The 15,195-nt window shown below is 34.6% G+C and overlaps 1 pseudogene; it reads right to left on the bottom strand.

Moving 5' to 3' along the window:
* Positions 1–6,943: 6,943 nt before the first annotated feature.
* LOC128175531 (uncharacterized) lies at positions 6,944–14,696 on the bottom strand (annotated as a pseudogene).
* Between the last annotated feature and the right edge of the window lie 499 nt (positions 14,697–15,195).

Raw genomic sequence — 15,195 nt, forward strand, 5'->3', positions numbered from 1 at the left:
TCCTTAAAAACGAAGCGTTCCGAATAGTTGAGAGAACAAAGGCGCGGGAGATAACTCTATTTTCCCTTTATTTTTTTTTATCTTCTTTTTTAGGGAAAGGGGAATCATTGGATTTATATATCATGTATAGTCACTCATTTTTAAGATTTTTAGTTAAATCTATTTTTTTTTCTTTGTTTAAGGTTTTGTTCTAGTTGATTTTTCCTGTAATTGTTAATAAACAATTCCTAATAATATCTAATGAAACATCTGAGCAAACTAAAATTTTGATTGAAGGTTGCTTTATACACCCACAATTTATTCCAATTTTCAATAGAAGACCACAAAACATATACTTATCAAATATAAAAATGATGACAGGGATACTATAGATATTTTCAAAGAATTTTTTAATGTTTTTTCGTGTTTTTGTAAAAAAATTTTTAAAAAGACAGCTATTTACAAATTGAGAGAAATTTGTTTGTCATATGATGGATATTTCCTTCGGACACATAAAGAAAAATATAATACTTCTTAACATTCAAAAATGTTATTATTGCAATTTTTTTTTTAGTATTTCCCCAAAACATAATTTTTCATATTTTCTTACTCTGTTGACAAATCATCTGAAAAAGTTACTTGATGTTATAAGAAAATGTATTTTAATAAATGTGACATAAAAAATTGAATGAAAACCATTGCAAATAAACACAAAAAATATTTTAAATTTTTTTGGGTATGAAAGTTCCTCAGGTAAGGGTTATCGTTCCTAAATCCGAAGGCCCAAACACCTTGGGGACTTTTCATTTCTGAGTTGAAGAAAATTTCCTAAATATAATGTTGGAATGATAAATACATACATATTTCATTATAGACTTCGCCCTGTATAAGTGAATATACTCGCTTTAATGCAAAACAAAGTCAAATAAATAAAGGGGAACATTGACTAGGCTAATAGGATTTATGTATCCCAACCTGAGAGAAATTCAAAGCAACCCTCTCATCCCCGTTAGGTGTCGATATTAAAGTCCATTAAAGTATATTATAATTGAAATATTTTCACCGGTTTAGAATTTTCTTTCACGGAATTCAACCAAAAAAAATGCGTTTTAGAAATTTTTGGAAAGTTAAAAAATTTGCTGTTCTCAACGGGAATCGAACTCATGACCTACTGGTTTGTACTGAACCCACTAACCAAAAGCGCTACGGTGCAACATATCCATGATGGTAAAAAATAATACTTGATTTTTTTTGTTTATTTCGATAAATAATACCACACAACGTGAAGGTGTCACATACCACATTACTTGTAAGTAATGAATTTTCCAATTATCAAATTAAATCTATTCATTTAACAAATTTTTGAAAAGAGCGGTTCCCATTGAATTCGCCTCAGTTTAAATCAGCCAGTACCGGAATTGCATGTTTCCAGATTTACTTTTTTGCGTACTGCGTCATCAAAAAGTGGTGTATAGAGCCACCTTAATTATTGTTGTAAAACACACTGATTATTTTGTGTAAAACCTTTTAAAATTTGTGAAAAATAAAAATTGGTGTATGTCATGAAAATAATTACATTTACGAAGAGCTAGTTCATAATAATTTTTAGTTGACTGTTTGACTTCATGAATAAAAACCCGATATTATCGATACTTGATATTTATCAAAGCTCTATGCTAAACTTTTGTTGAATGGAGCAAGAAAAATAAGAATTGATGATGTCAATTTTAATTCAATCTCTCTCTCTCTCTCTCTCTCTCTCATATATATAAACAATAAGATTAACAATGATTAGTAAAAGGTCATAAGAGACAACATTTTTAAATATTTCTGTTCCTTATAAGATACATTTAAATGCATGATTTGTTTAATTTTGATAAAAAAAAATTAGATGCGAAAAGTTGGTGATGGCTGTTACCAGTATGAATTTCAATATTGCATTGGAATGCGCGCTAAAAAATCCTGTTAAAAGATACAATAACCTTTATTCTGATTTTGCAAGACTATTTAGTATCTATTAAGTATCTCATTGAATCAGAGATATATGTCGTCGTTGTCAATTGTGCTACACCAAGAAAATCTATTCATGTTCAAACATTATATATTATCAAAACCGATTTGGTTTGACTTTTCCTATAGCGTCACGATCATTTCTGTCAGCTACGTCATGCATAAATTATACACGCCGCCGGTGTGAAAACTATATGATTGGTTAACTCCTATTTTTAGGCCGAGTTATCAGTATATGCTTATGCAATGCCAGAGCTGAAGGATTTCTCAGAACAGTTTATTCCCCCCCCCCCCCCCCCCACCCCCCACCCCCCAATATTATTCATTCAAAATCGACTATCCCGTATGTTTAAATTCTGTGCTAAACCCCCCTCTCTCTCTCTCTCTCTCTCTCTCTCTCTCTCTCTGTGTAAACGGGCGTTAAACCATAGCCTCAAGCTACGGTCCAGAGTACGGTATGGAACGCCATGGCTGCCTTATGTTAGGTGATTTTATTATATGCTGTGGTTCTATAATTATATGCTGTGGTTCTATAATTATATGCTGTGGGTCTATAATTATATGCTGTGGTTCTATAATTATATGCTGTGGTTCTATAATTATATGCTGTGGGTCTATAGTTATATGCTGTGGGTCTATTATTATATGCTGTGGGTCTATTATTATATGCTGTGGTTCTATTATTATATGCTGTGGGTCTATTATTATATGCTGTGGGTCTATTATTATATGCTGTGGGTCTATTATTATATGCTGTGGTTCTATTATTATATGCTGTGGGTCTATTATTATATGCTGTGGGTCTATAATTATATGCCTGGTTTATAATTATATGCTGTGGATCTATTATTATATGCTGTGGTTCTATTATTATATGCTGTGGGTGCATTATTATATGCTGTGGGTTCATAATTATATGCTGTGGTTCTATTATTATATGCTGCAGGTCTATTATTATATGCTGTGGGTTTATAATTATATGCTATGGATCTATTATTATATGCTGTGGTTGTATTATATTATGCTGTGGGTTCATTATTATATGCTGTGGGTTCATAATTATATGCTGTGGTTTCATTATTATATGCTGTGGTGTCATTATTATATGCTGTTGATCTATTATTATATGCTGTGGTTCTATTATTATATGCTGTGGTTTCAGAATTATATGCTGTGGGTTCATAATTATATACTAAGGCTCAATTGTTATATGCTGTGGGTTCATTATTATATGCTGGTATACTTAAATTTTACACAGGGGCTCTTATTATAAATGTTCCTAAACAAAATGGCGGCAGATTCCACAGGGTTGATAGGAAAGGTATTGGAGGATTTAAACTTACATCTGTTTCACGACAGGTTCAGGGCTGAAAAAATAACCACAGATATTGTATGTAAATTATCTGCACACGAATTCCAAACTTTGGGGATCTCAAATACAAGGGATATGATGAGATTAAGAAACGAGTGTGTGAAATATGGAACTGAAAAGCCAAAAAAGGTATGGCCTCAGTGTGGTCCTCCGATGTATGATATTCCAAAAACAGTATTAGAAATGTTCCTTGAAAATGGATGCACAATTACCTACATTTCAAACCTTCTCTCAGTGTCAGAAAGAACGATTTACAGAAGAATGGCACAGTATGGACTTAGTAAAATGAATTTTTCAGAAATATCCGACGATGACCTCGATTTAAAACTCGGGGAAATTTTAAAAGATTTCCCCCTCTGTGGAGAAAATCTCTTAAGACAGATGATAACTTTAAAAGGGATAAGGGTTCCTAGGTGGAGACTAAGAGAAAGCATACATCGAATGGATGAACGTGGTGTTTGTGAGAGACAAGCTGGCAGACTGCACAGACGTGTTTATAATGTAACGGGTCCAAACCATTTATGGCACATAGACACTAATCATAAACTTGTGCGTTGGCGATTCATAATTGTTGGCGGAATAGATGGTTTTAGCAGACTGGTGATGTTCTTAAGATGCACAGACAATAATACAGCTGACACAGTACTGCAGTGTTTTTTGTCAGGCGTGGAACAATATGGTTTACCAAATCGGGTTAGATCAGATAAAGGTATGGAAAATATATCTGTGGCTGACTACATGTTGTCCAAAAAAGGTCATGGGAGTATGCTTACTGGAAAAAGCACACACAATCAGCGCATTGAGAGACTTTGGAGAGACGTGTACGATGGGGTTCTTGTATATTTTTATAACTTATTTTATCATATGGAGGACCTTGGTATCCTGGACTCCCTCAACCCACTACATTTAGCTGTTCTCCATTATTTATTCTGTTCAGAAATCAACAGAAAGCTTGCATTTTGGAGTGATGCATGGGCTAGGCATAGACTGCGCACAGTAAAGTCAACCCCATTAATTTTATGGACTTCAGGGCAGTTACAAAACCCAGTTGGTCTGGATGAACATGAAAACATGCAGAACTATGGAGTTGAGGGATTTGTAGATGAATTCATCGTTGAGGAAGGCAGGCCAATATTTGAATCCCTTTCCACAATGATCAGTCAAGAATGCCAAAATGCTTTAGAACAAGAATTTCACAGGGATTGTCAAAGTAATGGAATAGCTGATTTTCAAAGATGTTTGGATATTGTTGAACGATACACTTAGAAACTGTGACAGCTCAGATATATACATGTACAATTACAAGATATTAAATATACCTACCAGTGTTTCACATCAAACACACACATATATACAAATATTGTTTTAATCTTGTTACCTGTATTTTGCGTTTGGGCATAATTGCTAGGAAAAAAAAAAATATTGCGTGGAGATTCACATTTTGTAGTGCGTTACCTTTTCTATACATGTACGCAATGCTGAAAACACTATCTTTTATTTGTTTGAGAAACTGAAGTAGAGATGTGCATTCAGCCTCGCCCAATGCCCGGAAATCCAACACAGATTCAATTTTGCGGGTGGGGATCCTACTCAATGTAGTGGTAATAGAGTGCGTGCAATATTCTTATGCGATAGCAGTTTTATTTTATGCCACTGTCATCGAAGATTTGGGGTTACATAGTTTTTGCCCTTTCCGTCCATTGGTCTGTCTGTTTGTCCGCAAAAACTTAAAATTGCACATAACTTTTGAGTGGGTTGGGCTCTGGCTTTCATATTTTACAAAGTATCCCTTATGACCAGGCCTTTTTTCGCGCTAACACCAAATTTGACCTTTTGACCATGAAGTTTGATCAACTTTTACAAACATTTTCACACTTTAACCTTGGCCATAACTTTTGAAAATTGGTGCCAAGGCTTTCATACTTTATATATGTATTCATTCTGACCTTTCAATGGGTATATTTTTTACCTTGACCCAAGAGTTTGACCCACTTTTCAAAAACTTGAACCTTAGGCATAACTTTTGAACATTTAGCACTAGGGCTTTCATATTTCATAGATGTATTCCTCGTTTCAAGCTCTTCCTTTGGATAACAACAAATTTTGTCTTTTGACCTTGACCTTTGGAGTTTGACTTCCGTTAGCGAAACTTCAATCCTCGCCATACGCTGCCATTCTGGGACATCAGTGTTTCACAAACACATCTTGTATTTATTTTGGTTAACTTGGCTTTTTCCCTTTGAAGAACTACTCATAATTTATCAAATGACATGAATTTAAGATCAGAATTTTCTCACTCTCTTTATAAAAATATGATGGCGGATCCATAAAAGAAATACAGTAACGGTGCATTTAGAGGGCAAACAAATTATCAAAATAAAATCAGATGGGTTTGTGAAACACTATGCACCCGGGGACAACAAAGTTCTAAAAAGCAATTTTTCGCATATGGGTCTCAGTCAAGGTCACACGACCATTGTCCTTGGTGTCAGCTGAAAGTGCTTAATTAGTGGAGTATGCATACCAAATATGAAGTCTCTTTCTCTCACGGTTCAAAGGTTATGATGAAAATTCCAAAAAAAAGCTATTTTTACCATAAAGGTCACAAGGTCATTGACCTTGGTGTCAGTTGGAAGTACTTAATTAGTGGAGTAAGCATACCAAATATGAAGTCTCTTTCTCTCACAGAGTCACAGTTCAAAAGTTATGGAGAAAGTTTGAAAATACTATTTTTAGCATAAAGGTAACAGTCAAGGTCACAAGGTCATTTACCTTGATGTCAGTTGAAGATGCTTAACTTGTTGAGTATGCATACCAAATATGAAGTCTTGATCTCTCACGGTTCAAAAGTTATGGCAAAAGTTAAAGTTGACAACAGACAGACAAACAGATAAACAGACAAACAGGACAAAATCAATATGCGCCCCGAATTAATTCAAGCGCATAAAAAGGTGTTTTATTGGAATAAAACATACGTAACCCCTTCATCTTAAAAATGAATTACATGCAATGGTGTTCATGTTACGGAATCAAAATAAAAAACAGAATTTTTTTTATTGAATAAAAAACGTCAAACATTTAAAACACAAACACATTTTCTGCTTTGTCTGGAAGCATACATAAATTTAAAAAAAGTGTTACATTTATTGGTCATCCATTCAATTTAAAAATGAAATAAAAGAAAAAGTGAGCAAGCTCACATACCCCACGCTCCCCCAAATGTGATGTACTTAAACAGAATACAATACTAGAACTGTCCAAAATGGACATATACTCCTGCTAGGCTTTTTTTAATAAATGAAAGTAAGGCGTATCCTAGTGTAACATTAATACTAATTATATGGACCAAACAGAACAATGAACTTTTTCTTTCAGTGACCCTGACATTGTTCAAATGACCTTGGGTAAAGGTCCAGACACACCCTTAGGTCATAAGGAATCTTTGTGTGAAGTAGAAGATTCTAATTTTCCTCCATAAAAAATACATGAACTGGACACATTTGCACAGACAGACAGACAAGCTGATTCCAAAATCCTAAATACTTGGGGGGGGGGGGGGGGGGGGGGGGGGGGGGGGGGGGGGGGTTAACAATATATTTTAACATAACAGCAAAGATATTTGCATTAATTCTTCCCTAGAATACCTAAAAGAAATCCCATAATTAATAAATCAACATCAACCATGTTTGACAAAAATAAAAATTATGAAACAAAAGATTGAAGGAATTCAAAATTCTCAAAAAATCAAAATTCATGTACCATATTAAGTATTAGAGCTTTAATACTTGATTCAAATGTTGTACTGTTCTGGATCAACAAATCACAAAGAATTACATCAAACATGATTAATCATTCCACTCATGTCCACTTCTGATACCCTTACCCTATTTTTTATTATTTATTATTTTTTATCTTTATTATTAATATGTAATATGATACACTGAAATTCATGTGCCATAAAAATATATAGGCACTGCAATGAAGAATACCCTTCACAACACTTCTCCAAATAAGACCATAGCAAAAGATGTCCTCATAGGATGACCTTGACATTCAGGCCTAAAAATCTAAGGAGTTTCTTCCTATATCAATGTAACCAGTAATGAACAAAATCATCCTGGAATATATTCTTATATATTTGTCTACAATGTAATTAGGGCACACACACAAATTAGCCAGGTAAATTGTACCAATGCCATTCAAATTAAGTGCAAAAAAGGAGGTGTGAAGAAGACCTTTAGCAACAACACTCACTAATCATTGATGAACTACTGATTGCCTTTTTCCCGGGTAAATTTTGAACAAATTGGAACAGATTGAAGACTTTCTGGAAAAGAAGCTGAAAATGTTAATAGATAGCAACACTGACAGAGCCTTTCTCTCGGGTGAGCTAAAAAATACAGCCTAATAAGAAATTATGAAGACAATAAAAACATTCATTAGTGTTGAGAAGGTAGCTGATATAAAGTTATTCAAAATAGACCATAAAAGGTATTCAAAAATGCATAATCGTACAATGCAAAAAGTTCCTCTTCAGATGGTAATGCAATTTCATAAGACGGTCTTGGTAACTTCATGTTGTTGATACAGGTGTTTGCAGTTGGGATAAACCCTGAACTTGATTTCACTTCAAAAAAATGGATTGAAGGCTGCAATGTAAATCCAAGAATGGGTTCCTCAGGAGTACCTGTAGCAAACTGTAGGATGTGGTGCAAGGATACAGATCCTCTCCTCCCACCTGAAAGAAATTCAATGGATGAGATGATCTGGTTATGCAGGGTGAAAAAGAAGAAATGAAAGATCATGTAAAATACTGGCATTTTAATAGACAAATAAGAAGCCCACAGGACTTAACAGTCACCTGAGTATTATAACCCATACAGGGACCTGTCAAGAGGTCTCATATTTACATTTAAGGTGCATTATGGAGTCTAAAGGACAAGAAATCTTAAATGTTGGTCACTTGTTTTGATTCCCCTCCCCCAATTTTACAATAGAGACTATAAAATCTATAATTTCTGTATACAGCATCCTCTTTCTAAATGCACATTGTTATTCTCATTCATTAACAACCGTAAGAAAAAGTTTTGAATTTTAGACCCCCTCCCCACCAGAACTCCTTTCCCAGGCCAACTGAATCAAAAATTTTGGTTGACTACTGTATGCAGTAATTTTCGCCCCTTTAATTTTTGCCCTTTCACACTTACAAACAATTTTGCCCTGTTTTAAATTCGCCCATTCATAGTTTTATTACAAAAATTATTTGTATCATTTCATTTCGCCCCGTTTTAAATTCGCTCAAATGAGGATAAGGCAAAAGGGGCGAAAATTTCCCTGTAAACAGTACATTGTACCATCTCTAAATATGGTTTCACTCTTCATTCATTGTCAGCAAACTGATAGAACAAAATTCATCTCTTATTCATTTTGCCCCAATCCACTGCCAAAAGCCTGAACTCTTGCCCCAAGGGCTGTGTTATTTGTGATTTTGGTAGATAACTTTACACTCTTTCTAAATGTGTATTTAGCTTCCATTCAAATAGCTAAATGCAGCTTCTTATAAAATTCAGGGAGAGGGAGTTCAAGAGAGAAGCATGCTGGGAAGGTATGCTATTTATAGGAAGTCTATGTAAAAATTGCACCTTCTTTGTTTTTATGTGCATGAAGAAGAGTCTTATCTTAATATTTAACAAAAGGAGATAAAAATAAGTTTTTGGGATACTTTTAATAGGGGGAGATAACTCCCAAAACACATCTGGTTTACACATGTGCAGAATTGCATGCTTAAGAAGCAGGTACTGTTATATACCTCTTTCAAAAGGTGGAAAATGTATTCTAAAAGTAACGTACATTCAAAGAAAACCTAAGGATTTATTCTGTGAAATGTACATAACTTATTATGTCAGAATTTTGCACTGTTTGTTGATCAAGGAATTGCGAGCTAAAAATGCATAGGTTTACTGCAAATGGATGCATAAACTTCCCTGAATATCCCCTATGTTTCAAGTGTCAAACACCCCATACATGTATTAGTAAATGATCTTTGTATTAAACATGTACTTGAATATTCATTAAATTCAAAATTTTAGCTGTCCATTAATGTATAAAAGTCTATATAACAAGCCTCCATTTTCTTTTTTTATAGGGGTCAGTTTTGCTTGTCCCTCACCAAGTAATGTCCTAGCTGATGTCATACATAAAACTGTGTTTTGTACCCTCAAGCATTATATATTCTGTAAGACATTTTGTCCCTGCATTGGAGTCAAAACACCTTCCCCTGGGGTCATGAAATATGAAATTTAAGTATAGCATTATGATCTTTCTAAATATGTAGCCAGTTTTTATTCACTGTTTTATAAACACTATAAACATTGACATTAAATGACCATTTTAAACACTAAAATTACTTCTCACTAAAAACAACAGGTCTATGGGCCACACTGCTCACCTGAGCACATTGGCTAGAAAAAAAGCACAAATCTGTTCAGTATTGATTGTAAATTGTTTAACGTCTCTCTTGAGAATTCTTCACTCATATGGAGTTGCCAGTGCTTGCTGGTGGAGAGCTGCAAATTTTGTTCTATACTCGGCACTCAGGGCCATTGAGCAAGGAGGGATTTATTTCGTGCCAGCAACTACTGCGACAAGGGACCTCAGTTTATGGGGTTTCATCTGAAGGACCACTCTCCACGTTCTACAGTGGGATTCGACCATGCAACGTAAAGAACAACTCCTTACTTAGTGACTCTACAGCAGATGCTCTAACCACATGCGGATGAGACTGAAAAGAAGGGCTTGAATTTTAAGCTACCTGAGAATGCGTCCATATCAATAACAATGGCTTTGCTGTTCTTGAACAGAAGATTTTTTCCTATTTATTCCTTTGTAAACATTTCATCCCTATTGTTTCCCCTCCTTACTTCCTGGAATCATGATTTGAACAAATTTGAATCTAAATTTCCTAAAGATGCTAATATAAAATAGTTTTAAGCTATAAAAACTATGATCGTTTATTGTGGATCAGTCCTACCAATTTTTAAGGAGAAATCGCTCTCGCTAAAATTTCCACTTGTACAATAATTCAGTGGGTTTTTTTTTCAGTACTTAGGGACTGGGGGTTGGGGCCCTCAGAATTAGGAATTTCAGCAACAATAAAGGCTAAATTGGGAATCTCCCAGAAAACCCAGTCACTTAAAAAGCATTGTGACAGTCAAAAAGCTTTGTTTTTTACTTTGTATTACTTTAACAACATTTTTTATAACAAAAACTAGACTATTTTTGGTATGAATTATCTAATTACTTGCATCAAGAACAATAGTGGTTGAATTATCTAATAAAGAAATCTGACATGGCTGAACAACAAAACCTGCTTCAACTTCACTGAAAAACATGCAATAAACACACTAAATTTTATCACATTTTTTGTAAGTTTTTCTTTGGGAAAACTTTCACTATTTTTTGGGAAAATTCAGACATATTTTCAATTGGGATTGGGCCCGAAAATCGGCCCTAAAAAATCACTGAATATGCTCAGCAACTTGCATACTTACTAGCAACTGCTCTCAAATATTTCAAGTATGCTGAATACACAGAATTTTCAAGTTGTCTGCTATTTGATCCCTCTTCAGAAAATACTGGTTTTAAAATCTGTATAACAGCCTTCAGGGTCAATGTAGTCTGAGAAGGTCTAAATAAGTGCACAAAAATAGGGAACACACTTCAAATCTGTAAAGAAAATATGGAAAAATGAAGGCATACTGATAATATCTAGTATAAATTCATACTGTCTGATACAAAGAACATCAACAACACTGTCAAATGCTTTTATATCACAGCTCATGACAGCTAATAGCAAGCCCAACGAGCAAAGCGACACTCGTCACTGTGAGCTCATAAAGCAATACCTGTGCACAGAGAAAATTGAGGACTACTGCACATTCATTTGATAGAATTTTTTGATGCAGTAATTTAGAATTACAATGCATCACTTGTTTAAGCTAGTTCTCGCGAGAATAGCAGCAAAAGTTCAACTTAAAGTAAACATGCCCTGATTTAATGGATAAATATTGAAGATAAATTAGTAAACAAAGCGTTCTTCATTTACTTTCAGCACTGTTCAGGCTTCTTTTTGAAAATGTAACTTACATACAATATCATGTAACATCACGGTCTAAACGCACCAAATGTCACGTGCAGTTTGACGAGCCTGATCTAAATTATGATATCTAATATTTTTCTTAGAATGGCCATTAAAACAGGTTTGAGTATAATTTCTATCATATACTTAGTATGGTCATCATACCTTGACTAATCCTAAACAGTTCAGACCCTTTCTCAAATTCTTGATGCAGTCACTGCTTCCATCTTCATCTCTGAAAACATCCTCCAAGATTGCTGGGTCCATAAATTTGGGAAGTTTTCCATTCTGGAGTACACTTAAACCTATTCAGTGTTTAAATGAAGAAAATAAACATTTTAATAATATGTGTAACAAACAATAGACATGATAGATGTATTCAATACAGTAATTTTAATTCTTTAACAAAATGGGATTGAGTGAATGCAATGTCTAGATGCTAGCAATCTACACATTGTAGAACTCTGATAATAAATACATGTACATGTACCTGATATCAAAGGTGATCAACAATGAAAAGGCATTTAAGGCAATGGAACCTCTTAATAAAGATCCATATTGGGAATAAAAGCACAGTCAGTATATTCAAAATATTATTCTTAGACTGTTTTGTGAGAATTATAAAAGATTTGATCAAAACATGACACTTACTCATAATTTTCCCTACTGTCAAATAATCCTTAGCAAGGTGTTCACGAAGCCCACTGTCAAAGTACTTCCTTTTTATCTCTGATAATACAAGTTGAAAAAATTCCTTCCTTGGACCACCAAGATCTTCAGCAGTCTGTCAATTATACAATGAAATGGAGTTTGTTTCTCTTCAAGAACAATTTGTAAATTTAAACGAAGACAATTATTCAAAACCAAAAACTCTGGTATAACATTACAGGATTCACAAAAATAAATTCATAGAAAATTACAAAATTAGGATACTCAGAAGTGTGAAATAATTTTCAACAAGAACAAAGCAAAATCTGTTTTATTCTGGGATGATGTTCATGAATACAAACTAGTGTAATAATAATATAAATTGCTATTATTATGCCCTTATAAACAAAGTTTCCAGGGTATATATTTTTTGTTGTGTCGGGGCCGTCCATCTGTCCGTCTGTCTGCTAAAACTTTAACCTTGTCAATAACTTTTGCATGGGTGGGGATATGGGTTTCATATTTCACAGGTGTATTCCTTGTGACAAGATCTTCTCTTAAGGTACCACCAAATTTGACCTCTTCACCTTGACCTTGGAGTTTGACCCACTTTTCAAAAATTTTAACCTTGGCCTAAACTTTTGAACAGTTAAAAATTACGGATTTCATATTTCACAGGTGTATTCCTTGTGACAAGACCTTCCTTCCAGTACGAAAATTTTTGACCTTGATCTTTGGAGTTTGTGTGCAATTCAGAAAAATTAGCCTTGGCCATATGATAAGCTGCCATACGAGGGCATTAGTGTTTCACAAATACATCTTGTTATTGATATACCAGTACATTGTATTTGAATGATAAACGTATTTCATTAAACATGTTAAATGAAAATTAAATTACCTCATCATAAAACTGCACTTCAAGCGTCGTTCTAAGGTCTGCAATGGAATCAATTTCCTCAAAAGCAGTCTCAAGAATGTTGTTTCGATCAACAATTATGAAGTTTGTTGCACCTTCAAGACATTGTGATGTATCTACTATTTCAAGTTTTCGTCCCCTAACAATCACACTTTGTAAATATCGAAGCATTTCAACAGGATCTTGAATGTTATGACTTAAGCAATATTCTATTGCTGTTGCAATAACTGCCTCAATAGTCTGATCTTCTTGCCTCTTTTCCTCTGAAGCAGACTCGGGACTTGGAAACACCGGTTCATGTGCATTTGCACATACAGTCGCTTCAACAGATGTGATGCAACTTGCGGCAGAGGTAACATCCAAGGAATTTGTTGTACTTTGCTGTAATGCCAAAAAGGCTTGTAAGGGTCTGCTACTAACATTTTGAGACTGGTCATCAAGTGTGCCTGTGCCATTTGTCCAACTTGCAGCAGGAAGATTAGACTCATCCTCTTTCATAATTGGTGTAGACGAATTTCTATCAATGCTTGGTACAATACATTCTGTAGACATTTGAGGCTGAGTCTCATTCTCAGGAATGAAAACAAAAGGGGGATTAAAATACAAAACTGTATTATTCAAATTCACATCCTGGTCTGTGGTTTGAAGTGGTATGAAACTTTGAGTTGGATTTATAACAGGCAACTGCCCTTGCCTGCCAATTTCTGGGTCAGGTAGATCATCACTATCTAGATCTTGTGCCAGTAATTCATTTTCACATATGCTTTTTCCACCCATGCAAGTCTGAATGTGTGCCCTTAACTCACGAACTGAAAACAGGCAATGACAGGCTTTGCAGCTTACTTTTGCATCAGTTAATATTTCTCCCTGATCTTTTGGTGTTGTATCTAGGCTAGTTTGAATAGGACGAATGTAAATTTTAGCTTGATTGCCAATGTATGATTTTAATGATCTGACGTTCCAATGACAATTAATCAATGTCAGCTCCCGACAATTTTGTTTACAGTTCAGCAGTTCGAACCCTCCAGAATTCTGTAACTGTGGGAATCCAATGCTCTCACCATTTCTCATATTTATATTATCCGATTGTAGTCTTAAAAGAACATCATCTTCTTCATCATCCAAGTTGAACTGAATTTTTTTAGCCCCCAACCCAGCCTTCATAAGAACAGTTTTTTCTTCTACGGATGGAATTTTTTTAGCATTTGTATCTGCCAAACACACCACAGTCACGGTCCATGTTCTGGTTCCACGTGTGCGTGGGATTTTAGACGAGTCCGAAGCATCTACAGAATTAGATACACTGCCCGTGCGTCTCTTCTGACCTCGGCGATTTCTGTTCCGATTAAACAAAGTATTTCGCTGTTGAATTATCTGACTTGCCAAAGTTTCGTTGCGGTCAACTGGTTTACATGCATTTCTCTTTTTTATCTCCGATCTTACCCTTTCTGTCAACCGCAACCTGTCTCCTATTGTCTTTACTCCTAATCGGATTAATTGCTGTTCTGTAAGACTTAAAAATTATCCAAGTCAATTCTTTCCGATTTGAAATTTTCAATGGTGTCATTTAAGTCAAGATCAGCCAAAACACCCTCCAACTCCAAGTCCAACGTTACACTTGTAGTTGCCGCCATTTTTGTGCTTGTAAATGTAAACTCCAAAACGAGAAATCCGGATTCAAATAAACCGACAGAATATATAATAATACACCTACAGCATATAATAATGAAACCACAGCATATAATTATGAACCCACAGCATATAATTATGAACCCACAGCATATAATAATGAAACCACAGCATATAATTATGAAACCACAGCATATAATAATGAACCCACAGCATATAATAATGAAACCACAGCATATAATTATGAAACCACAGCATATAATAATGAACCCACAGCATATAATAATGAAACCACAGCATATGATAATGAAACCACAGCACATAATTATGAACCCACAGCATATAATTATGAACCCACAGCATATAATAATAGATCCAGATCATATAATTATAGAACCACATCTTATAATTATAGACCCACAGCATATAATAATAGACCCACAGCATATAATTATAGATCCACAGCATATAATAATAGATCCACAGCATATAATTATAGAACCA

This window comes from Crassostrea angulata, chromosome 3 (genome assembly GCF_025612915.1).
Source record: "Crassostrea angulata isolate pt1a10 chromosome 3, ASM2561291v2, whole genome shotgun sequence".
NCBI lineage: Eukaryota > Metazoa > Mollusca > Bivalvia > Ostreida > Ostreidae > Magallana > Magallana angulata.